Below are 27,280 nucleotides of genomic sequence, written 5' to 3'. Positions count from 1 at the left end.
TGAAGATCCTAGAGTTAGGAAAAGGAAACGACTTGGTCAAAACTCGATTGTTCTAATTTTAGAATACCTCTTAGACATTGTGTTTGTTCCCCAGAATCATAGTCATTATCAAATATTTGTAATTATCTGTTCAAAACTTTCTGTGAGCCTAAGTTAATGTAAGATTTTGAATATGTTATGCTATGATAACTAAAGATCTGAGGAATTTCTACATATTGAAGAAAAATCAAAAATATCTTCTATAATAACATTGCATTGAAATGATGTATTGTTGTAGGATGGATCAATGAAAGCTTTGGAGAATCAAGAGTACAAATAAAATATTCCTCAAAGCTAATCTTTTGTGTAATATTTACTATGCAATTTCCCAGGTATATTGTAGCTTTCATCCCTACCAGAAAACATATATGAAGCAAAATTTCACTGAAAAAAGTGAAAATAATAATACAAAATATGTGCAATTTTACAATATGATAAATTGCTTTTAACAGACAATTTTGAATAGCTCAGATGATATTTATCAACCGAAAACAATTTATCATGCTAGACACTGAAACATAAAAATATTCTAAATCATTAAACATATTTATAGCCTGTTTAGTTTAAGATGTATTTGATTAATTGTCATTTTCTAGGATTAAGATTATAACAATTGACTGGGCCCACAAAATTTTCGAATGTTGGGCCTGAAAATGTTGTCGGTGCTCAGAGAAAAAGTAAAAGTTACAGTCTTAAACTGCCTTTAGGTATGTCATAAATTAATTAATGTATCTTCCCAATTATATCTAAACATCAAGATCAGATCTTCATTTGAAACGAAAGTGTCACTTTATAAAATAAATTTCATTCAGAGAATGTCATTTGTTAATGTATTTTCTGGATCACAATAAGAAAAATGCATAATTATTTTATGTAAATTCAATTATATAGAACATGCTCTAATTGATACTATTTATGATCTGATCCAATAAGTTTAGAATCATAAATGGAATAGTAATAATACATTCTTCTGCTATTTTTATTGAATCTTATCAATTTAAAGTAGTCAAAATTATTGAAAAAACATATATTCCAAACTGAGTAACCACTCCAGTAATTTCATTCTTACTACCTGGAGGGTTTTGTATGTCTTGTTTTTTTTTTTTTTTTTTATTATTGTTTTCTAGAGTTGTGTGAAGAAAAAATAAGCAGAAAACATTTTATGGATTAGCATAAGTAAGAAAGGATAAGTAGCTTTAGGCGTGTAACATTTTTGAAATTTCTGCCAGCAGTTCAGGAAAAAATATTCATTAGGCATCATTTCTGAGATTTTATTTTGACTCCTTTATCTTATTCAAGTTATATAACCTCAAAATTGGAATGAATTCACAGATACCCTATTGAAATTTACTATTTAACCAGGTGCAGTGGCTCACGCCTGTAATCCCAGCATTTTGGGAGGCCAAGGCGGGCAAATCACGAGGTCAAGAGATCGAGACCATCCTGGCCAACATGGTGAAACCCTGTCTCTACTAAAAATACAAAAATTAACTGGGCATGGTGGCAGGCTCCTGTAGTCCCAGCTACTTGGGAGGCTGAGGCAGGAAAATCGCTTGAACCCTGGAGGCAGAGGTTGCAGTAAGCTGAGATCACGCCACTGCGCTCCAGCCTGGCAACAGAGCAAGTCTCAGTCTCAAAAAAAAAGAAATTTACTCTTTTGGAGAAAATAAAATCGATATTTAAAGATCTTATAAAACTTATTTTTAGAATAAGAGATTATTTTTGTTTCCCTTCACTAGGAGAACACACTGTTATCTACCTATCTTTCAATATACAATGCTTTAGATGGCAATAGACTTTAGTATAATGGTCTATTTTCTACTAAGAAAGGTAAACATTCTAAAAGACAGATATGTTTTGTTAAAGTGTAACTTACTGGAAAGTTGTCTTAATTAATGCTGTAATCATAAAAGAAGTCTATTTTAAAAGGAAAAGTGTGGTGGTAGCTTTGTATAGCAGAGGACCTAAAAGAGATTTAAATTTTATAATTTTTGTTAAGCCTGAATTTCCCCTATGTCTCCTGCACTACTAGGGAATAAGAGCTCCTGAATTAGAGCTAAAGAAAATTATCCTCTAATCAGGGGTGTTATATATTAAATGATAGACAAGTGATATGCCTTATTTGGGTTTTGATTTATTTAATAGAAAAGAAAGGACTTGTATCATATAAAATCTGCCTCTTAAAATCTTTGTGTCTATGTAACTTTTTAGTACTTGGAATTGTCATCTAATTTCCAAATAAGACAATATTTGTTTAATTTCAATTGACATTTTCCCCAATATCTTATAGTACTGAATTCATATTTATATCCAGATTTGTACTGTTTTTGTACTCTGAAAAGCTACTATTAAGTTGGTAGTGTGTATGAAAATCGATGGTGTTCAAAAATATAGGGAACTTCTATGTTTCTTTGCTGAGGTTAAGTTATAAAAAGTATATAAATAAGACAATATCATCTGTGAATGTCTGTTAAATGTGCAGTATGGTAATTTTATTAAAATTTGATGTATACTTGTAGAATTGTGTGTTCAAGTCTGTTCTATGTCACTTAGTAGCTATGATAACTTGGACAAATCATGTTTCTCTTATCAGTAATCACATCTAACAAAATGGGGCACTAATGTAAATATTAGCCTTTTCTCATCTATTTGGAAACTATTTCTCTTTTATATTTATCTGTAACTATTAAACCTGCCATCAAAAACACATTCAAATCAGGTGTTCTCGCTGTTGAGTGTTAAGGTGGGCAGTGTACAAAATTGAGGAAAAACAGGGAACGTATGTATCACAGAGTTTTTCCAGGGCACCTTCAAAATCTAGGTTACTAAAGAATAGAAACTTGGTCCAACGAATCAAGTCATAAATGAAATTAAACTAAGCAAATTATTAGTTGAAACTATATTATTTACACACACACACACAATCATTACTACATTTGAAAGATTTTGTTCCTGGTCATTCATAATCATTTGTAATTTGCAAGTGGTATAGTTTAGATCTGTGTCCCCACCCAAATCTCATCTCAAATTGTAATCCCAAGATGTTGAGAGAGGGGCCTTGTGGGAAGTGATGGATCATGGGGGCAGTTTCCCCCATGCTGTTCTCATGATAGTGACTGAGATTTCATGAGATCTGATGGTTTTGTAAGTGGCAATTTCCCCTGTGCACTCTCTCTCTCCTGCTGCCTTGTGAAGAAGATGCTTGCTTCCCCTTTTGCCTTCCACAATGATTGTAAGCTTCCTGAGGCATCCCCAGACAGGTGAATCCGTGAGTCAGTTAAACTTCTTCCTTTAAAAATTACCCAGTCTCAGATATTCTTTCTTCCTTTTTTTTTTTTTTTTTTTTGAGGCAGAATCTTGCTCTGTTGCCCAGGCTAGAGTACAGTGGCACGATCTCGGTTCACTGCAACTTCTGCCTCCTGGGTTCAAGCAATTCTCCTGCCTCAGCCTCCTGAGTAGCTGGGACTACAGGCACCTGCCACCATGCCCAGCTAATTTTTGTATTTTTAGTAGAGACAGGGTTTCACCATGTTGGCCAGGACGGCCTCAATCTCCTGACCTTGTGATCCACCCGCCTCGGCCTCCCAAAGTGCTGGAATTACAGGCATGAGCCACTGCACCCTGCCCTCAGGTATTCTTTATAGCAGTGTGAAATTGGACTAATACAGAAAATTGGTACTGAGAGAGTGGGGCACTGCTGTAAGGATGACCCGAAAATGTGGAAGTGACTTTGGATCTAGATAATGGGTAGACATTGTAACAATTTGGAGGGCTCAGAAAAAAACAGAAAGAGGTAGGAAAGTTTGGACTTTCCTAGAGACTTGTTGAATGGTTTTGACCAAAATACTGACAGTGATATGGACAATTAAGTCCAGGATGAGGTGGTCTCACATATAGATGAAGAACTTACTGGGAAGTGGAGTAAAGGTCTTCACGTTATGGTTTAGCAGAAACTGGTGGCATTTTTCCCCTACACTAGAGATCTGTGTAACTTTGAACTTGAGAGAGATGAGTTAGGGTATCGGGGAGAGGAAATCTCTAAGCAAAAAAGCATTAAAGAGGTGACCTGGATTATTGTAAATGTGTTCTGTTATATCCATCCACAGAGATTACCTGAAATTGAAACTTATGTTTCAAAGGGAATCAGTTCATTAAGGTTTGGAAAAGTTGCAGCCTGACCATGTGATAGAAAAGAAAAACCCATTTTCTGGGGAGGAATTCAAGCTGGCTGCAGACATTTGCATAAGTAATGAGGAGTCCAATGTTAGTAGTCAACACAATAAGGAAAATGTCTCTAGTGCAAGTCAGAGACCTTCATGGAAGCCCCTAAGGTATTCCTTACAGCAGTGTGAGAACTGACTAAAACAGTAAGCCAGTTTCATTTATTTAAAACAGCTTGGAGACTCAGCTATTATATGTTTGGAAAATAATGACTACAGCTAATGCAGCTTGACCCAACAGACGTCTATAGAACAAGAACATGCCACCCAAAAACAACAGAATAAATATTCATCTCAAGTGAATTTGGAGGATTCTTTATGCTAGAACATCTGCTGGGCCATATAACAAACTTTAATATTGGTATCATGCAGAGTAAATTCTCCATACACAGTAAGGGGTATAAAATTAAAATAAATAATAAAAAATTTTGAAGTTTTAAAAATGTGTACAAATTAAGTCTCACACTTCTAAATAATCAATAGAGCTAGAAAGAAATCAGTGTAAATTTCAAAAATACTTTGAGATGAATTATAATTAAGGCACATAATGCCAAAACATATGGAATGCCACTAAAACAATGCCGAGAGGAAAATTTATAGTATTAATTTTCTATACTAATAAAAAAGAATTATCTTAAATCAGTAACCTTTTCTTTCATCCTAAGACACTTGAAAACAAAGCAAATTAAACCTAAAGCAAACAGAAAAAAAGGTAATAATAATAGAGTGAATAAAAATCAAAGAAAGCATAGAAAAACAGTAGAGAAAATTAATAACAACAAAAGTGGTTTTTATGAACAGAGTGACAATATTTACCCACTTGGTTAGACTGTCCAAGAGGAAAAGAGTGAAGATTCAAATTACCAGAATTAGTAATAAAAGAAAGTAATTTCTACTGAGTTTCCAGAAATAACAGAGGGTAAAAGTATACTATTAACAATATTTGCCAACAAATTAAATAAAATGAGTTGAATAGAATAGAAATACAAATATACATACTACCAAAATTTCCTCAAGAAGAAACAGAACTTTTAAATAGCCCTAATAACTAATCAAGTGATTAAATTAGTCTTTCAATAATTTCTCAGGTAGAAAGCCCCAGACCCAGATGCCTTCAGTGGTAAGTTCTTCAAAATATATCTAGAGAAATTTATTCCAAATACTCGCAAACTCTCCAAAAAATAGACAAGGAGGGAATAATTCCTACTTTGTTACATAAGGTCAGTATTACCTTATCAAAACTACAGAAAGAAATCACAAGAAAAAAGAAAACCAGGCAGATTCTCATGAATTGAGCAAAAAAATCCTCAGCAAAATATTAGCAAACAGAATTTAGCAGTATAAAAAAGGGTTGTACACCATGACTAAATGGCATTTATCCCAGGTTTAATATCTGAAAATTAATTAATGTAATACATTATACAAATATAATAAATGAAACCATGTGATCATCTCAGTAGCTGCAGAAAAAAATACTAGACAAAATACAAAACCCCTCTGATTAAAATATAAGTGTTCTACATACCAGCAGTACAGGAAAGTATCTTAGGCTGCCATATACAAAAAAGCCACAGTTCACATCATATTTAATGGTGAAAGACTGAATGCTTTCTTCCTAAGGTCAGAAACAAGAATAGAATGTCTACTCTCACTTATTTTACTTAACATTTTATTGGAGGTTCTAGCTTGGGTATATATGCAAGAAAATTAAAGGAAACAGTTTCAGATTAGAAAGGAATAAATAAAACCATATCTATTTGCAGACAATAGTCTTATACATAGAAAAATCCCTAGGAATCCACTAATATAAAAGCAACTATTAGAACTAATAAATGAGTTAAGTAAGCTTATGGAGTATAATTTCAACATAAAGAAATCAATTGTATGCCTAAGCTATCAGTAAATTACATTAAGCTACAATTATTTGGTCAATTTCAGGTTGTTTTTCAACTTTTATTTTAGAATCAGGCCATACATATGCAGATTTGTTACAAAAGTATATTTCAGTGATGCTGAGATTTTGAGTATGATTGAATCGGTCACCCAAGTACTGAGCATAGGATCCAATAGGTAATTTTTCAACCCTCTTCCCATCCCTCCACTCTTCTTGTGTCTATTATTTCTATTATTTCTATCTGCAGGTCTGTATGTACCCAAGGTTTAGTTCTCACTTATAAGTCAGGGCATGCAGTATTTGGCTTTCTGTTTTTGCATTCATTTGCTTAGCATAATGGCCTCCAGCTGCATCTATGTAGCTGCAAAGGACATAATTTCATTTTTTATGGCTGTGTAATATTCCATAGTGTATATGTACCACATTTTCTTTATCCAATACACTGTTGATGTGTTGATTCCATATTTTTTTCTATTGTGAATAGTGCTGCCATGAATATATGGGGACACGTGTCTTTTTGGTAGAATGATTCAGCTCCCTTTGAGTATATAGTCAGTAATAGGACTGTTGGGTCAAGTGGTAGTTCAATCTTAGTTCTCCATAGTGGCTGAACTAATTTACATTTCTACCAACAGTGTATCTCATTGTGGTTTTGATTTGCATTTCCTTGATGATTAATTATGTTGAATATTTTTTCATGTTTGTTGGCTGCTTATATATCTTCTTTTGAGAAGTGTCTGTTCTTGTCCTTTGCTCATTTTTAATGGGGTTGTTTTTTGCTGAATGATTTAAGTTTCTTATAGATTCTGGATATTAGTCCTTTGTTGGATAATAATTTATAAATTTTTTTCCGTTCTGTAGGTGGTCTACTTACTCTGTTGATAGTTTCTTTTTCTATGCAGAAGCTCTTTAGTTTACTTAGTTCCCACCTGTCAATTTTTGTTTTTGTTGCAATTGCCTGTGGGGAGTTAGCCCTACATTCTTCCCAACATAGATATTGAAAAAAGTGTTTCTTAGGTTTTTCTTCAAGAATTTTTATAATTTTGGATCTTACATTTAAGTCTTTAATTCACCTTGAGTTAATTTTTGTATATGATGATGATAGGTAGGGGGTCCAGTTTCATTTTCTGCATTGGGAAATAATAAAGTTAGAGATACATTTAACAAAAGTCAGAAAATCTATTGTATAAAAATACAAAACAGTTGTGAAACAAATTACAAACCTATGTTTGTAATCACATCTCATGTTACGGGTCAGAAGACAATATTGTTAAGCCAGAGCTAAGGTTATAAAATTCTTGGAAGAAAATATAAGAGTAATCCTTTGTGAACTTGAGTTAGGTGAAGGCTTCTTTAGATAAAACATCAAAAGTGCAAGTAACAAAAGAAAATTATAGATAAATTAGATTTCAACAACATTAAAAATTCTGAGTATGTATTTCACCAAAGAAGAAACATAAATGAACAAAAAGTACATGAAAATGTGTTCAACATCATTTATTATGAAAGGCACAATGAAATACTGCTTCATGCTCAGTAAGATGACCATAATTAACAAGCGGATCTTAACACATGTTGGTGAAGATGAGGATAAATTCAATACATATATTAACAGTTAGAATATAAGATAGTGCAGCTACTTAAAAAAATTCTGGCAGTACTCCAAATATTAAGTAGAATTACTATATGGCCCAGCAAAATTTTACTCCAAGGTATTCATTCAAGAGAAATAGAAACACTTGTCTGCACACAATCTTTCACACAAATGTTTATAGCAACGTTATTTATAGTTTCTCAATAGTGTAAACAAATCAAAAGTCCATAAGCTTATAAATGGCTCAGTAGACTGTTGTATCTTCATTCAATAAAGTAGAGTGTTACTTGGCAATAAAAAGGAATGAAGTATAAATACATGCTCAAACATGGATGAATGTTGAAAATACAAGTAAAGTCAGTCACTAAACAGTGAATTTATTTTATAAAATGAAAAGAGTAAGTCACACATACATTGTGCGTGAATCAATTTATAATGTCCAGAAAAGACAAATCTTTAGAGATAAAAAATAAATTAGTATTTTCCCAGAGACATGGGAAAGTGATAGGTAATGGGTACATGGGTTATTTTTAAGATGATTAAATGATCTAAAATTGATTGCGGTGATGTTTACTAAATATAATAAAATCTATTGGACTGTATACTTTAAGTTGATGAGTTGTATGGCATGTCAATGACTCAATAAATATGTTATATACAACAAAGTTGTATAAATGGTTCCTTAATGGACATACTAAACAATATTATAAATATATTTGTGGGTTTTTTTTGAGAAGTGTATGTTCATATCTTTGCCCATTTTTTAATTAGGTTATTTGTTTTCTTGCTGTTGAGTTGTTTGAGTTCCTTATATATTTTGGATATTAACGTCTCATGATATGTGTAGTTTGCAAATATTTTTCCCAGTCTGTGGGTTGTTTCTTCATTTGTTGTTTGCTCCTGTTGCAGTGAATAAACTTTTTAGTTTGATGTAATTCCATTTGTCTATTTTTGCCTTTGGTGCTTGAGCCTTCAGGGGTCATATCCAAAAAAATCTCTAGCCAGACCAACGTTGTAGAACTTTTCCTTTATGTTTTCTTTCAGCAGTTTTACAGTTTTAGGTCTTACATTTAAATATTTAATACTTTTTTAGTTTTTTTTTTTTTTTTTTTTGGTAAGAAGTAAGAGAAGGGTCTAATTTCATTTTTCTGCATGTTGCTATTCAGTTTTCCCAGCGCCATTTATTGAACAGGCTGTCCTTTCCTCATTGTGGGTTCCTGGCACATTTGTCAAAAATCAACTGTTCGTAAATGTATGGGTTTATTTCTGGGCTTTCTATCCTGGTCCCTTTCTTGATTGGTTGATGAATCTGTTTTTATGCCAATATTATACTGCTTGGGTTACAATTGCTTTATAATACATTTTGAAGTTAGGTAGCTTGATCCCTCCAGCTTTCTTCTTCTTGCTCAAGATTGCTTTGGCTATTCGTCCTGTTTTGTGGTTTTACACAAAGTTAAGGATTTTTTTTTCTATTTCTGTGAAAAATGACATTGGAATTTTGATAAGGATTGCATTGAATCTATAGATTACTTTAAGTAGTATAGCTATCTTAACGACGTAATTCTTTCAATTCATGAGCACAGGGTATCTTTCCATTTATTTGTGTTTTTTAAATTTCTTTCATCAGTGATTTATAGTTTTCAGTATATAAATCTTTCACTTCGTGAGTTAAATTTATGAATAAGTATTTTTATTTTTATTGCCATTGTAAATTGAATTATTTTCCTAATTTCGTTTTGGGTATCTCATTATTAGTGTGTAGAAATACTACTGATTTGTGCGTATTGATTTTAGTAATATACCCTGCAACATTACTGAGCTTGTTTATCAATTCTAATAGTTATTTGTTGGATCCGTTAAGAATTTCTATATAATAAGATCATGTTAGCAAAAAGAGACATTTTCACTTCTCTCTTTCTTATTAATACTCCCTTATTTCTTCCTCTTACCAAATTGCTCTGGCTAGGTCCTTCAGAACTATGTTGAAAAGAAATGGTGCGAGTGGACATCCTTGTTTTGTTTCTGATTTTAGAGAAAATGTTTACAGCTTTTTACTGTTTAGTATAATGTTTGTTGTGGGTTTGTGATATATGGCTTTTATTGTGTTGGGGCATATTCTTTTTTAACTTATTTTGTTTTGAGCTTTTATCATAAAAGTATGTCAAATGCTTTTTCTGTAAATATTGTTTTCTGCATCCTTTTCAGTTTATTAATGTGAAACACACTTCTCCAAAGAAGTCATACAAATGGCCAATAGGTTCATGAAAATATGTTCAGCATCACTAATCATTAGGAAAATGCAAATTTGAATAAATGAGATATCTCATACTTGTTAGAATGGCTTTTATAGAAAAAAAGTAAGAAAAGTATTGGAGAGGATGCAGAGTAAAAAAAAAAACACTTGCACTCTGTTGATGGGAATATAAATTAGTATAGCCCTTACAGAAAATAATATGGAGGTTCCTCAAAAATCTAACAATAGAACTTCGTTATGATTCAGCAATCCCACTTCTGGGAAAATATCCAAAGGAATTGAAATCAATATGTTGAAAGGATATATCCACTCTCTTGTTCTGTGAAGCATTATTTACAGGAGTCAAGATAAGAAAACCACCAAAGTTTCTATGAGTAGATAAATGGAAATTGAAAATATGGTATATATACAAAATAGAATACTATTCAACCTTAACAAATAATGACATTCTGTCATTTGAGACAACATGGCTGAATCTAGAGGACATTATGCTAAGCAACTACCACATGTTCTCACTTATATGTAGAACTTAAAACATGTTGAATTTCCAGAGGTAGAGGGTAAAATAATAACTACTAGAAGCTGGAGGAGGAAGGTAGAAAGGGAATGGGGAATAAGTTTTGACATCTACTGTGCAACAGGGTGACTACAGTAACTAATAATGCAGTGTATATTTCAAAATAACTGACATAATATATTTTAAATGTGTCACCACAAAAATATCAAGTGAGATGACGCATATGTTAATTAGTCTGACTTAATGACTCCACATTGCATACACATATCAAAGCATCATATTACAATTAAATGTAATGCAGTTATGATTCGTCAATTGAAAATAATATGAATAAAAAATAAGATATAAACAGGGAATTATCTTCAATATTTTTTACATATTTTTATTGTTTTATTGTGATACTTTAAGTTCTAGGGTACACATGCACAATGTGCAGGTTTGTTACATATGTATACACGTGCCATGCTGGTGTGCTGCGCCCGTTAACTCATCATTTACATTAGGTATATCTCCTAATGCTATCCCTCCTCCCACCCCAACCCCACGACAGGCCCCAGTGTGTGACGTTCCCCACCCTGTGTCCAAGTGTTCTCATTGTTCAATTTCCAACTATAAATGAGAACATGCGGTGTTTGGTTTTCTGTCCTTGCCATAGTTTGCTCAGAATGATGGTTTCTAGCTTCATCCATGTCCCTACAAAAGACATGAACTCATCTTTTTTATGGCTGCATAGTATTCCATGGTGTATATGTGCCACATTTTCTTAATCCAGTCTATCATTGATGGACATTTGGGTTGGTTCCAAGTCTTTGCTATTGTGAATAGTGCCACAATAAACATACATGTGCATGTGTCTTTATAGCAGCATGATTTATAATCTATTGGGTATACGCCCAGTAATGGGATGGCTGGGTCAAATGGTATTTCTAGTTCTAGATCCTTGAGGAATAACCACACTGACTTCCACAATGGTTGAACTAGTTTACAGTCTCACCAACAGTGTAAGTGTTCCTATTATTCCACATCCTCTCCAGCACCTGTTGTTTCCTGACTTTTTAATGATCGCCATTCTAACAGGTGTGAGATGGTATCTCATTGTGGTTTTGATTTTTATTTCTCTGATGCCCAGGGATGATGAGCATTTTTCATGTGTCTGTTGGCTGCATAAATATCTTCTTTTGAAAAGAATCTGTTCATATCCTTTGTCCCTTTTTGATGGGGTTGTTTGATTTTTTCTTGTAAATTTGTTTAAGTTCTTTATAGATTTTGGATATTTGTCCTTTGTCAGATGGGTAGATTGTAAAAATTTTCTCCCATTCCGTAGGTTGTCTGTTCACTCTGATAGTAGTTTCTTTTGCTGTGCAGAAGCTCTTTAGTTTAATTAGATCCCATTTGTCAGTTTTGGCTTTTATTGCCATTGCTTTTGGTGTTATAGTTATGAATTCCTTGCCCATGCCTATGTCCTGAATGGTATTGCCTAGGTTTTCTTCTAGGGTTTTTATGGCTTTAGGTCTAACATTTAAGTCTTTAATCCATCTTGAATTAATTTTTATATAAGGTGTAAGGAAGGGATCCAGTTTCAGCTTTCTACATATGGCTAGCCAGTTTTCCCAGCACCATTTATTAAATAGGGAATCCTTTCCCCATTGCTTGTTTCTGTCAGGTTTGTCAAAGATCAGATGGTTGTAGATGTGTGGTATTATTTCTGAGGGCTCTGTTCTGTTCCATTGGTCTATATCTCTGTTTTGGTACCAGTACCATGCTGTTTTGGTTACTGTAGCCTTGTAGTATAGTTTGAAGTCAGGTAGCGTGATGCCTCCAGCTTTGTTCTTTTGGCTTAGGGTTGTCTTGACAATGTGGGCTCTTTTTTGGTACCATATGAACTTTAAAGTAGTTTTTTTTCAATTCTTTGAAGAAAGTCATTGGTAGCTTGATGGGGATGGCATTGAATCTATAAATTACCTTGGGCAGTATGGCCATTTTCACAATATTGGTGCTTCCTATCCATGAGCATGGAATGTTCTTCCATTTGTTTGTGTCCTCTTTTATTTCTTTGAGCATGGTTTGTAGTTCTCCTTGAAGAGGTCCTTCACATCCCTTGTAGGTTGGATTCCTAGGTATTTTATTCTTTTTGAAACAATTGTGAATCGGATTTCACTCATGATTTGGTTCTCTGTTTGTCTGTTATTGGTGTATAGGAATGCTTGTGATTTTTGCACATTGGTTTTGTATCCTGAGGCTTTGCTGAAGTTGCTTTTCAGCCTAAGGAGATTTTTGGCTGAGACAATGGGGTTTTCTAAATACACAGTCATGTCATCTGCAAACAGGGACAATTTGACTTCCTCTTTTCCTAATTGAATACCCTTTATTTCTTTCTCTTGCCTGATTGCTCTGGCCAAAACTTCCAACACTATGTTGAATAGGAGTGGTGAGAGAGGGCATCCCTGTCTTGTGCCAGTTTTCAAAGGGATGCTTTCAGTTTTTGCCCATTCAGTATGATATTGGCTGTGGGTTTGTCATAAATAGCTCTTATTATTTTGAGGTATGTCCCATCAATACCTAGTTTATTGAGAGGTTTTAGCATGAAGGGCTGTTGAATTTTCTCAAAGGCCTTTTCTGTGTCTATTGAGATAATCATGTGGTTTTTGTCTTTGGTTCTGTTTATTCGCTGGATTACATTTATTGATTTGCATATGTTGAGCCAGCCTTGCATCCCAGGGATGAAGCCAACTTGATCTTGGTGGAGAAGCTTTTTGATGTGCTGCTGGATTCGGTTTGCCAGTATTTTATTGAGGATTTTCACATTGATGTTCATCAGGGATATTGGTCTAAAATTCTCTTTTTTTGTTGTGTCTCTGCCAGGCTTTGGTATCAGGATGATGCTGGCAGCATAAAATGAATTAGGGAGGATTCTCTCTTTTTCTATTGATTGGAATAGTTTCAGAAGGAAACTATTGCATAATAAAAATGCATAATAAGCTATTGCATAATAAAAATGCATTCAATAGTTTCTATTTTAAAGTTATATGCCATTTTTATTAGATCCTAAGTGGTTCTCTATTTCTATCATTACAATATGGTTTAAAGCAATACTAGAGAAGGTTTTGTCATGACATTTTCTGAAGGCATCTTATGAACTAGGCAGGTGTGAAAAGCAATAAAGGAGTGGGTGTCGTATAAAAGAGCAATAAAAAGTGTTAAAGGGGGATGCCGTATAGTCCCCTGTTCCCATTTCATTCAGAATATTTGAAGACCTAATCAAAGGCTCTGCTTTAGAAGTGAAGAAGCTCAACTCCAACAAACCTAAAGACCTTATCTAACTAGCCAAGCAAATTAATGAAGAGTTGAAATAAGAATCAAGATTTCATGATTTTGTATTCAGTGAATTTGTACTTCAGTCTGATGATTGAAGGATGTTTAGCTGTTTTACACACTACAGTATTGTTCAACTAGAAATCATATCTATACAAAAAGTGCGAACTGCTTCTGAATTTATTTTTGAATATGTAGTCATAATTTATACTATTGTTTTCACCCTTATTACATAAATATTTCTAGAGTAAGTTTATTACTTTGGCAAGTGCTTCTTCTTTTAGGGGAATTGACCATTTTTTCCATTCCAATCATGTCATTAAAGGATGCCAGATTCAGTATTACACATTCCGGATGCCTGAGCTTTTGCATAATGATTGAACCGAAATGGGTATATACACAAGCAAAGATACAGCACATAACAAGAAGAGGGTCTCTTTCTTATTCTAACAAGAAGCTTTGAGTATGTGAGACTTGAGACACACATAGTTGTGTCTTCACTGAAAAATACATACAAGAAATGAACTAACATGTAAATGGCTTCTGACGGTGTTGGGGTCCGTAAACTCAGTTATATTTGAGTTTTATTTCACAATTGTTTTAGTCCCAAATCTCTAAAACCGATTTAAAATTATTAACTCTTTAGCTATTTTACTTTGTTATCATACTCTTGTTTTATGTTTCTATAATCATTTTGCAGTAAAAGTCATGGTTGAAAAAAAAAGTCTTGGTTGAAAATATGTAAAATTAACAGCACGGTCTCCTCTAGAGTGTGCTTTGGGTTGGTGGCAAATTTTTCCTGTGGATGTTCTCTGTCTTTAATAATTTTGCTTCACTCAAAGTCATTGTATGAAAGACACCATGATCCCATTTTAAAAATTCTGCCATGGACCCAGAATGTATTCCTTGCCAAGCCATCCTCTGAAGGTTGGAAACTGACCATGGAGCCATAGAATGGTCATGATGATGAAAGTCCTGCAGATCCCAGGGTATCTGTTTCAACTCATGATCAGTGGAAGTGGTCAGGAATGAGACAGAGAAAGCACTAAGAGAGAAATGTAGACCGCCCCTGATAATGCTAGAAGATCTCAGGCACTAAGGAGAACTTAGACATTTCAAAGGTTCTCCAAAGAGCAAGGCTATTGAGGCACACAACTCAGGACAGAGATATACCTGTGTCTTAGTGAAGTACTAAATAATGAAAAATGAAAGATGAATTTAATGAAATCTGTACTGAATATGAATCATATGTCAGTGTATAACTGTTACTTAAAGGAGCATTATGTGTTGCTCCATATGTAAAATAATAAACCAAATTTGAGATATGGAAACATTAATTCAATAAATTTTATTATTTTTCCCACACTGTATAAGCCATTTGAACATGACTTCTGTTCAACTCAGTATTTTCTTTCCATGGTCTTTTATAAACAAACACAATGTTGCTGACAAATTCTCTAAGACGAAAAGTGACTGCTTTTATTAAATTTCTCATGATAGAATAAAAGAGGGGGCTGTCACTTAGAAGATCAAGGGGGAAGTGGCAATGGAAGAAGTTTGAAGAGTATGTGTTTGGCTTTTACCTAAGCCCACACTATTTGGTGTTGTTTTGGGCCACAAATTGAAAGTATTTGGTGAATGTTAAAAAGTGCTTATAATATTTGACACATTTTCTGATTATCTAAATTCTCCGTACCAAAACTGGGAAAATTTAATATTAAACTTCTATGTATTAAAAATAATCCTGGTGAGAAATAGATTAATTGAATAATTAGATTTCAAAGATAAAGAAAATTGCACTATACCTAATACATTTAAGTTAGTACTTAAAACTAAAATTATCCAGGCTGGGCATGGTGGCTCACGCCTGTAATCCCAACACTTTGGGAGGCTGAGGCAGGTGGATCACTTGAGGTCAGGAGTTCGAGACCAGCCTGGCCAACATGGTGAAACCCTGTCTCCACTGAAAATGCAAAGATTGGCCGGGTGAGTTGGTGCATACCTGTAATCCCAGCTACTTGGGAGGCTGAGGCAGGAGAATTGCTTGAACTCAGGAGGCAGAGGTTGCAGTGAGCCGAGATTGTGCCACTGCACTCTAGCCTGGGTGACAGACCAAGACTTTATCTCAAAAACAAAAACAAAACAAAAAAAACCCTAGAATTAACCTACATAGGAGTAGGTAGTTACTCTTTTCTTTACTTTGTCTTCTGATTGCTAGATAGACACACTCATTTTCAAAGAACACATTACAAATAGTAAATGGTTCAAAATAGCCTCCTTGAAATGTAAATCCCTAAGAGTAAATATCCATCAAACATATATATATATACATAAAATCAAAAATTATCATTCAAACTTTATATCCTTCTTTCTTTCTTTTTTTTTTTTTAAGTCGAAGTCTCACTCTATCACCCAGGCTGGAGTGCAGTGGCATGAACTTGGCTCACTGCAACCTCTACCTCCTGGGTTCCAGTGATTCTCCTGCTTCAGCCTTCCCAGTAGCTGGGATAACCAGCATGTGCCACCATGACCAGCTAATTTTTTTGTATTTTTAGTAGAGACAGGGTTTCTCCATGTTGGCCAGGCTAGTCTTGAACGCCTGACCTCAAGTGATCCACCCATCTCAGCCACCCAAAGGGATGGGATTACAGGCGTGAGCCACTGCTCTCTGCCTATATCCTGATTTCTTATGTAAACTGTCTGTAGCTATTAATAGAATATGTTCCCACTCTGTTTTAAAACTACCAAAACTATTAATTTAAATTTGTGTCACATTATAGGTTTTATCATTTGTAAAGGTAATTCAATAATATAGATTATTTTAAAAATAGAGAATCATGCACTATATAAACAGACACATTTTATGAGAATTATCCTGTAACAATAATAAAATGATCACTAGTTATTTAAATCAAAGTAAATTAATGATAGTTTTTTATTTTTAATTAATATTAGCAAGAAACAGAAGACATCCTGCCTTATATAAACTTAATTTGATGATAATATTTTAAATATCTCTTAAGTATACTTTAGAAAATAGGATAATAAAGTTTATTTTTATTGTCTTCCTCACAGAGTCATGAAACAGGTTGGCCATTTTATATTTAATTAATATACATTAGTTCATTAGCAATCATTTGATAAAAATATTTCTTTAGGCACTAGTTTTTTTTTAATTTCCCATATATAAATATATAGTTGAGATTATATTTTTATTAAGTTTGTCATGTTTTATCATCTTCTAACTGTAGACATAGGAATTATATACAAGATAATTCGATTAGTATAACTGTTGAAGATACTTTGCAGTAGATCAACGTTCCTAACAGTGTCAGTTAGCCATTGCTGCTCATAAAGTACATCCAACACCTAGTTCCTTAAAACATGACTTTCTTAACTCACAATTCTATGGATGGACTAGGATTCTGTATGCATCTGTAGTCAGTTGTGCTAATCTTAGCCTGACTCTTTCACAAGTCTTGGGCCTCACCTGGGGAAGCTGAACTGACCTGACACTCATCTCTGTGATTTCTCATCCTCCAGCAGGGCAGGTTAGATTGTTCACACAGAGGAGGCAAGGGTCCTAAGAGAAGGGAAAGATACATAGCCTACTGAGCACTAGACTCAGAATTGGCACAGTGTAATTTCTGTCCCATTCCATTGGACAAAAGAGGTCACAAGGCACAGAGGGTATGAAAATAGACTTCGCCACAGTGAACATAGGAGCTGAACGGTTACATTGTAAAACATGTGGGCACAAGTAGCATTGGAGAAATGGCACCATTTTTTTACTCAGTCTACCCTACTGCCAAAGCCTGACTTCCAAATTACAGTAACTCACAACATGTCGTGTCTCTTAACTTATCCTCTGCTCCCCCAAATAGCCACTACATTGAAAATACTTGTGTTGGATAGCAAAGGTATTTAGAAAGACCCAAATGACCGAATATTGATCATTTCTATGATCAGAAATCTTTATCCTGAGAGATGTCTATTACTATTTTGTATTTGTGAATTTCTGACAGTGTGACCTTTAGCATCTGCCCAAAACTACTGGGTAATATGATGTTAACTGGCATAGTTGTGTTCTAGGTCAACACTTACAGCTGCATATCAACAAAAGAGGGAGGAGAAGGCTGTTTTTTTTCTTCTTTGCATCCTATATCATTATCAACTTATTTACAAGAAACACGACTACATGTGCTCATAAAGATACACACACATATACATATATGGACAAAACATGCCTACACATACAATTACACAATGTGAATACTCTCTGTATCCACAGTTTCTTGTAATTTAACTTTGAAATTCATCACATTAAGAGAAGGTTAAAAATGCACTGATCTTTTGGTTTGCTTTGGCCAACATATTGCAGCCAAAATGGCAGTTTGCCAATTCTGAACCCGTGTGTCAGAAGACCTTACACATTTCGCCTAGCCTTCTTGGAACCTTGCTGTCTAGGCTAGGCTGATAGAATCTTATGATAAGACATCCACATCCAGGCACTTGACCTTACTAGCTAATACTTAAGGAAATACTAGATATGCAAATGAATCTGCTGGAGACAATCCAGTCTCAAGTAACCCATCAGCTAACCACATACGTGTGAGTAAGCCAAAATGAGATCACTTAGACCTGACTAATTGCTTACAATGCTCAAATGAACAACAGATTGGTCGGGGAAAAATACTGTTCTAACATTAAGCCACTAGGTTTTAGCATCATTTTTTTACAACAAAAATATTTATGACTGTACATACTCATGTAGATATGACTGTACATACTCATGTTAAAGATGCCAAAAAAAATAGAAATGATACGACTGTACAAACTCATGTTAAAGATGCCAAAAAAATAGAAATGAAAGACATTGTTCAGATGTATAAAAGTCATTACTCCTATGAGTGACTGACAGATGACTTTAAGAATTTTGTACTTTTTAAACACCTTTTTAACTCAGGTGTATTTTTGGTCCCCTGTATAATTTTAACATTATATTATCAAAATTGACTGTACTATTTGAATCAAATGGAATGACCAGTATGCAAACAAGTACATACTCATGATCTAATTCCTTCAGGGCATCTGCATTTTAAATCATAGCCTAACATATGCATTGCCAAGATATTCACTTACTAGTTTGGATTCTTCTCTGCTAGACCTATTATTTTGCTTTAGTCAGATTCTCTGTGAATTTGAATTAGGCCTCCCTTGGTTTTTTCACCTGTCAGACTCTATGCTATTATAACAACTTCAAAAGCTTAACTGTCTTCTCTGACCTAATTTTTTCTCAAGTGGCCAGATAAAAGGGAGTGAAAAATAAATTATGAAACCATCATTTGCTACACAAGTGAGTAAATATGAAAAGAGGTTAATGAGAGGACAAAGATCAAACAAGCTCAACCAAAGTAACATGAATACTGTTCTTAATGACTATAAATGTTCACAAAACTTTACCTTTATCCTATAAAATACAACATCCTAAAACAATAAATTATATTGAAATATGAATGAACACCACCTTGAGGCCAGAAGCCATTGCCCTTATGTTTTACCTTCACGCTCTTAAGTTCAGGTAAGAAGCTTATTCCTCACAATACTCTCTCAATAAAATCATAGCGGTTATTCTTTATCTGGTCATTTATTCCAGACTTATTCAATAGTATTAAGGAGTAAATTATTACCTTCCTATGGATTGTGTGAGTTCACAGTCAGTTACCTAGACAAAATTAAAATAGAAACATCCAAAGACCTTATGACAAAAGAGACCAGATTGTCTTCATTGACCAAATTTCCTGATTGCCATTATATATATTTCATAAAAGACTCCTTGTTTGTATATAAGACCTTATTATAAACTTGCTATACACAAATGATTTTAACAATAATAATAATGAATATAACGGCATTTTGTTAAATGCAAATATACTTGAAAACTAGGTGAGAGAAATTTTACAAAGTACTTTCCCTACAACATGAATATTCCTATAACAGGTTATAGCTCAGTCCTATTCTAAATAAAAACACTCATAATAGATTGACACTCCCATTAACAGCATGTGTTTCTTTTTCTCCACAACCTCTACAGCATCTGTTATTTTTTGACTTTTTGATAGTAACCATTATGACTGGTGTGGGCTAGTATCTCACTGTGGTTTTAATTTGCATTTCTCTAGTGATCAGTGATGTTTAACTTTTTTTCATGTAATTGTTGACTAAGTGTATGTCTTTTGAAAAGTGACTGTTCATGTCCTTTGCCCCCATTTTTATGTTTTTTTTTTTTGTAAATTTGTTTAAGTTCTTTATAGATGCTGGATATTAGACCTTTGCCTGATGCGTAGTTTGCAAAAAAAAATTCTCCTATTCTGTAGGTTATGTTTACTCTGTTGATAGTTTCCTTTGCTGTGTATAAGCCTTTAGTTTAACCATTATGGAAGACAATATGGCGATTCCTGAAAGACCTAAAGACAGAAATACCATTTGACCCAGCAATCCCATTACTAGGTATGCATCCAAAGGAATTTAAATCATTATCTTAAAAAGACACATGGACACCTATGCTCATTGTAACACTATTCACAATAGCAAAGACATGGAATCAACCTAAATGCTAAATGCCAATCAATGATAGACTGGATAAAGGAAATGTTATATGTATGTTATATATATGTTATATATATATGTTATATATGTACTTGTGTATATATATATACACACACACACATACACACACACATACCATGGAATACTATGCAGCCATAAAAAAGAATGAGATTATGTCCTTTGCACAGACATGGATGGAGCTGAAGGCCATTATCCTTAGGAAACTGACACAGGAGGAGAAAATCAAATATCTTATGTTCTCACTTATAAGTGGGAGAACACATGGACACATAGAGGGGCACAACATACACTGGGGCTTATCAGAGGGTATAGGGTTGGAGGAGAGAGACGATCAGGAAAAATAACTAATGAGTACCAGGCCTAATATCTGGGTGATAAAATAATCTGTACAACAATCCTCTATGACACAAGTTTACCTATGTCATAAACCTGTACACATATTCCTGAACTTAAAAAATAAAAGTTAAAAAAATTACCAAGAATACATGTTCACCATTCCCAAACTTTCAGCTGAGCTATTGCTGTCTCTCAAGAAGGACTTTTGAGAACTACATAGAATCATAAAATTTCATAACTTGAAATACCATGATTGACGTATTTTAAGCTTTAATTGAAACCTTTTATTTCTTATACAGTTGCATTATTACAAATAAGCCTGACACATTTTTTAACCAGAAAGTACTTCTTTTCTATGAGTGTTTGTGTTTAATTTGATTATTTCATTGTAAAACGTCTGCAGTTTCTAGGTTGTGTATTTCCACATGTACATCCGCATGTACCATTTTCACATTTTTCTCCTCTTATATATATAAATCTTTAGGTTTGTTTATTGCACAAAGCAAAAAGCTCCTTTTCTAGCTTCATGGGAGTTCTGTAAAGTATGATAGGTTCTATCCAAGTGAAGAGACAATCTTCTAGATATGTAAGAATCACTTGATAAACTTATTAAAATTGAATTTCACAGAAACATTATATTTTAGGTTAGGACTGGGGCAATAAATCTATGTTTTGTTTCCAAGGTGTTTATGATATATACCATTCTTTGAGTGAATTTAAAGTCTGTGTAGTTTTGTTTTATGCTAATAAGAATCAATATTTTGGAATTATAATTTTCACTATGAAATGCTCTGAGGCTGTGAATACAGGTCCTCTGTTTCTCTGGACTGTGTATGCTGCTTCTCACTTTCATTTATACTTGCTTTGTTTCATTCAGCTGAATGAATGAAGAGGTTGGGTAAATATCCCCAACCTGAGAACATGTAACCTGTAATTGCTTCCTTTTCTGTTGGCTTGAATTCTGTATTTCTAAACTAGAGAAAAATAGGGATGTTAAAAGACTCTTTATCCCTTTTTCCCAGGCAATAATGATGTTCTGTGTGAGCTCCGCAGAACAGTTTTCAGTTTATTTATACTTAAGTAAATGAAGATATAACCCAGATTTTGTTCAGTGTTTTGTTACTCTTCTTTTTTATTATTATTATTATTATACTTTAAGTTTTACGGTACATGTGCACAACGTGCAGGTTTGTTACATATTACTTCTAAGTATAATGTGTTTGTGTGTGTGGTTTCCACAGAAGTAAATGAAAAATAGCATTCTTTTTACTTGTTTTATAATCATGATTCTCTTTGTCAGCAAATAAATTATGTGATTTATAGACATAAGTATAAATACTTTGGTTGTAATTGCTTTCAGTGGTTGACTTTAAATGTAATTTTAATTTTATATTTATAATCCCTCAATACTGTTTATATTGTAGTTAACACTTACTCCAACTATTTTTGAATATTTCATTAATAATAAAATCTCAGTATTTAGTATTTTCTTATTCAGACACGATTTAAAGTCTTGATTCAAAATTATTTGTTCCAGAGAAAATAAATAGTATTAATAACAATAGACCTCTCTCTGCCTCAAACTATAAACAAATATCAAATTCAACATTTTCTAAAACTAGTGGTTAGCTTCTTGTTAATTTTGATTTATTTCTTATTTATAAATGTTCAAATAATTATAAAACTTAAAATGACTATAAAAAATGTTTTTATATTCTTAATATGATCTGATTTTCTAAGGGAGAATCAGAAAAATATATTTTTGAGGTAAATAACAACAACAAAAAAATATGTTGGGGGAAAAGCTGAGAGTTGGGAAAAAAGCCCTGCCCCCTGGAACTGGTCTTTTGAACAAGGCAACCAATGGGTTGTCTGCAATCAATCCTCTGAAATGGATTAAGGCCATTGGAAGCTCTACACTGCAAATTTTGTTCTAATAATTATGTGCCTGTACTGTCTCCTTTTAGTCTGCAGATGTGGAAGCCACCTCTGGAGAGAAAGCCACCGATGAGAACAAGCAATGACAGCTGTGGCGGTTTTACAAAAAAGAAAAAGGGGCATCCTGGGGAAAAGCTGAGTGTTGGGAAAAAAGCTGAGGCAGGGCTTGTATGTCTGACTTAATGTAAAAGAGTCTTGGAACATGTCAGGGGTCCGGGGTCTAAAACCTCTCGTGGCCTTTGGAATATGTCTAGACTTGCTGGCTCTTTGCTTTTAGCACTCACAGTCTCATAGATTGATTGTATCTTAAACTAGAAGAACATGTTTCCCATTATCTCAAGTAGCAGAACATGTTCCATATGCTTCAAAGAAAATGCTAAACCGTCACAGCTGTAGATCATGCACTTGACACACCAGTTTCTTTCAACCCCCACTTCCTCACCACCTGCTTCTTTGTTTGATCACCAATAAATAGTGCGGGCTTCCAGAGCTCTGGGCCTTCGCAGCCTCCATACTAGCGTTGGCCCCCTGGTTCCACTTCATGCACTCTTAAACTTCTCTTTTCTCATTCCTTTGACTCCGCCATACTTTGTAGCCCCCACAGCCTGGTGTTGGGTCTGATCATCCCAACAAAATAAGATTGCTACAGTTTTTGTATGCAATTTATAAAATATATGTGTTATTTGACAAAATAAAAATGATTCAAACTTGGTATCTAGATTATATGTTGGATATATCAAAATTAATAAAGTGGACATTTTAGAAATCATTTAGAATAAAAATAGTTGTAAATGAGTTTCTTTCCAAATACAAATTACATCAATTAGTAACTTTGGATATGTGGTTTGGTAAGAAACAAACATATACAAAATCTCAGAAGCTTAAAAGAACAGAGGTGTATTTCTTGTCTATACCACATGTTCATCTTGGGCAGGCTGGGAGCTCTGCTTCCCATCTTCTGCCCATCTTCTGCAAGTTGAGACTAGGGCGAGAGAGCAGATAATTTCTGGAACATTGCTGGTTATTCTGACAGACAGAAAGAAGATGGCATACCATGTTTTGGTTCTTAGATGTTTTATCTTGAACCACAACCCTTTTGCTTGCTGATGACCTATGCAAATCACTTGACTAACACCAATCACCTGAGGCTAGAATAGCCCAACCCTACCAGGTTTTCAGAAAGAAATCAGAGAGATTTAATGCAAAGTCTGACATCCACACTGGTTCAATATTATTGTGATAAAACGTAGAATGGCTTTAGAACATACAGAAAACATTACCAGCAGCTGTATAATCCAGGACATTTTTTATTAGCTTTAATGTTTTAGCTTTAAGTTTATTGAGTTCTCTGACACATTTTTCAGATGTTATATAATATTTGAATTGTTTCATTTTAGGTCATGTTTTATTCAGGCATTGATAAATTCACTTTGAGTTGTATTTTGCATCATGCTAGAAAAATGTAATGATTTCACTTTTCTAAGAAGTTTAGTGAAACTTCTGTGACTGTTCTAGTCTACCCATGTGGTAGGAAGTTTAGCTAACTTCTGTCTAATGATGTGTCAGCTTCCACTGTACTTATGACACTGCTTTAGCCATCCAATGAAAGTACTTTGAGGAGTCTAATATGGATTTTAACTTAGTCACCACAGTGATCCTGTTAGCACTTCAAACTTTACAGATTACTCTCTGAAAAAAATGTGCTAGACTAAGGAGTTCAAAAGCTAATTGCTTTATTTTATGTGCCATTGGCTTAACCCTTCATTCATTTTTTCTTTTGATCTCATCTCCTAGAAGGTAAGTCTTACAAAATAAGCTTCATTCTTTCTTTGCTATTATCAGTGAAGGTATATTAAAGGCAAAAGGCAATTAATTTGATGATTTGACTGAAATGTGCTTGGTTGTGTAAGACTTTCCAGCCCAGTACCATTTATTTTAAGTCTGTAGGAAGGACATCACATTCAACTCCACACATAACATGATAGATCAAGTGTTTTTCAAATAAAGAATCACCACTTCTGAAGTATCTGTGGGATTCTGCAAGTGACCTATTCTTTCGCATTTGTGAATTCTTTAAGAGATAGTGTTATATTTGATTTTTTAATCCTAACCTAATAAAATTTAATATAATACATTTTGAATTACACAAACGACCATTACATTAGAAAGGTAAATGAATAAATTCAGTGTCCACAGGCAAGTTTGCTTTTGACTTTATGATTACTTCTGAACAAAGTAAAGATCAAGTGAGGTCAAGAGTGGCTGTACAAAGAACATTTACTTAGTGGTTTAAATAGGAACAAATATACTGAAAATTAAGTCATCTTAAGTCATTACTCGGCAGTATACTTAGGACAAAGTCAAAAGTACTTAAATAGTGTATTGAGGGACAAGGGCAAAGTAATATGAAGAGTGTATGTATTGCTTAGATTATGCTTTTGTACAATTGAGCATGAACCACTTGTTTGTTATAAAAGTCAGTTATTCATCACCATAAGAAAAATTCTAAGAAATTATTTTAAATACTCAGTACCATATTGTATGTGGATTAGTCCATTCTCACGCTGCTATAAAGAACTGTCTGAGACTGGGTAATTTAAAAACAGAAAATGGTGTAGTTGACTTAGCGTTCCACAAGGTTGGGAAGACCTTAGGAAACGTACAATCATGGTGGAAGAGGAAGCAAACATGTTCTTCTTCACATGGTGACAGAGAGGAAAATAAGTGCCCAGTGAAAGTGGAAGCCCCTTATAAAGCCATCAGACCTTGTGAGAACTAACTCACTATCATGGAGAACAGCATGGGGGAAACCACCTCTACGATTCAGTTAACTCCACTTGGTCCCACTCATGACATGTGGGGATTATAGGAACTACAATTCACGATGAGATTTGGGTAGGTACACAGCCAAACTATATAATTCCAACCCTGGCCACTCCCAAATCTCATGTCCTCACAGTTCAAAACACAATCTTGGCCTTCCAAGAGACCCCCAAGATTTTAAGTCATTCCAGCCTTACCTCAAAGTTCCAAGTCCAAAGCCTCAACTGAGACAAGGCAAGTCCCTTTTGGCTATGAATCTGTAAAATCAAAAGGAAGTTAGTTACTTCCTACATACAATGGGGGTACAGGCTTTTGGTAAATACATGCATTTCAAATAGGAGAAATTGGCCAAAATGAAGGGGCTATAGGCCCCATGCAAGCCCAAAATCCAGTGGGGCAGTCAAATCTTAAAGCTCTGAAACTATCTCCTTTGACTCCATGTCTCACATCCAGGTCACGATGATTCAAGAGGGGGCTTCCCACAGCCTTGGGCAGCTCCACTCCTGTGGTTTTGCAGGGTCCAGCCCCCCTCCTGGTTGCTTTCATGGGCTGGCATTGAGTGTCTGCAGCTTTTCCAGGTGCATGGTGCGAACTATCGGTTATCTACCATTCCAGGGTCTGGAGGATGGTGGTTGTCTTCTCACAGCCCCACTAGGCAGTGCCCCAGTGGAGACTCTTTGTGGAAGTTCCAATCCCACATTTCCCTTCTGCACTGCCCTAACAGAGGTTCTCCATGAGGGTTCTGTCCCTGGACCAAACTTCTGCCTGGACACACAGGCATTTCCATACAACCTCAGAAATCTAGGCGGAGGTTCCCAAACCTCAATTCTTGACTTCTGTGCACCCGCAGGCCTAACACCACATGTAAGCTGCCAAGGCTTGGGGCTTGCACCCTGTGAAGCCATGGACTAAGCTGTACATTGGTCCCTTTTACCCACAGCTGGAGCTGAAGCATCTGGGATGCAGAGCACCATGTCTGGAGGATGCATAGAGCTGTGGGTCCCTGGGCCTGGCCCAGGAAACTATTTTTTCCTCCTACATCTCCAGGTCTGGGATGGGAGGGACTGCCATGAAGATCTCTTCAATATAATGAATTCTTTATTTTCAATATATAACTAGCAGTGAAATTGCTGGATCATATGGTAGCTCTAGATTTTTGTGGAACCTCCAAACTGTTTCCTACAGTGGTTGTACTAACTTATATTTCCACCAACAGTGTACCAGGGTTCCATTTTCTCCACATTTTCACCAGCATTTGATATTGTTAACTTTTGGATAAAAGACATTTTAACTGGGATGAGATCATATCTCATTGCAGTTTTGATTTGCATTTTTCTGATAATCAGTGATGTTGAGGCACTTTTCATATACCTGTTTTCATTTGCATGTCTTCTTTTGAGATATGTCTATTCAGGTATTTTTTTCAATTTCTTAATTAGATTATTAGATTTTTTTCCTATAGAGTTGTTTGAGCTCCTTATATATTCTGGTTATTAATCCCTTATCCAATAGGTAGTTTGCAAATATTTTCTCCCATTCTGTGGGCTGTGTCTATATTTTGTCAATTTTTTCCTTTGCGGTTCAGAAGCCTTTTAACTTGATGTAATCGATTTGTTCAGTTTTGCTTTGCTTGTCTGTGCTTATTGGTATTACTAAAGAAGCCTTCGCCCACTCTAATGTCCTAGAGAGTTTCCTCAATGTTTTGTTGTAGTAGTTTCATAGT

At 34.5% G+C, this 27,280-nt stretch overlaps 1 long non-coding RNA gene across 1 annotated transcript in view; it reads right to left on the bottom strand.

Moving 5' to 3' along the window:
- Positions 1-27,280, bottom strand: part of LOC134730443 (uncharacterized) — a 400,466-nt gene that overhangs the window by 122,859 nt on the left and 250,327 nt on the right. Inside the window, exon 5 of the long non-coding RNA XR_010112205.1 lies at positions 25,755-25,814. This is a non-coding gene — a long non-coding RNA (uncharacterized LOC134730443). The remainder of the gene's footprint in view (positions 1-25,754; positions 25,815-27,280) is intronic.

Source organism: Pan paniscus, chromosome 4 (genome assembly GCF_029289425.2).
Source record: "Pan paniscus chromosome 4, NHGRI_mPanPan1-v2.0_pri, whole genome shotgun sequence".
NCBI classification, from domain to species: Eukaryota; Metazoa; Chordata; class Mammalia; order Primates; family Hominidae; genus Pan; species Pan paniscus.
Note: the sequence above shows the minus strand (reverse complement) of the source record. Positions and strands in the feature narration are given on the sequence as shown.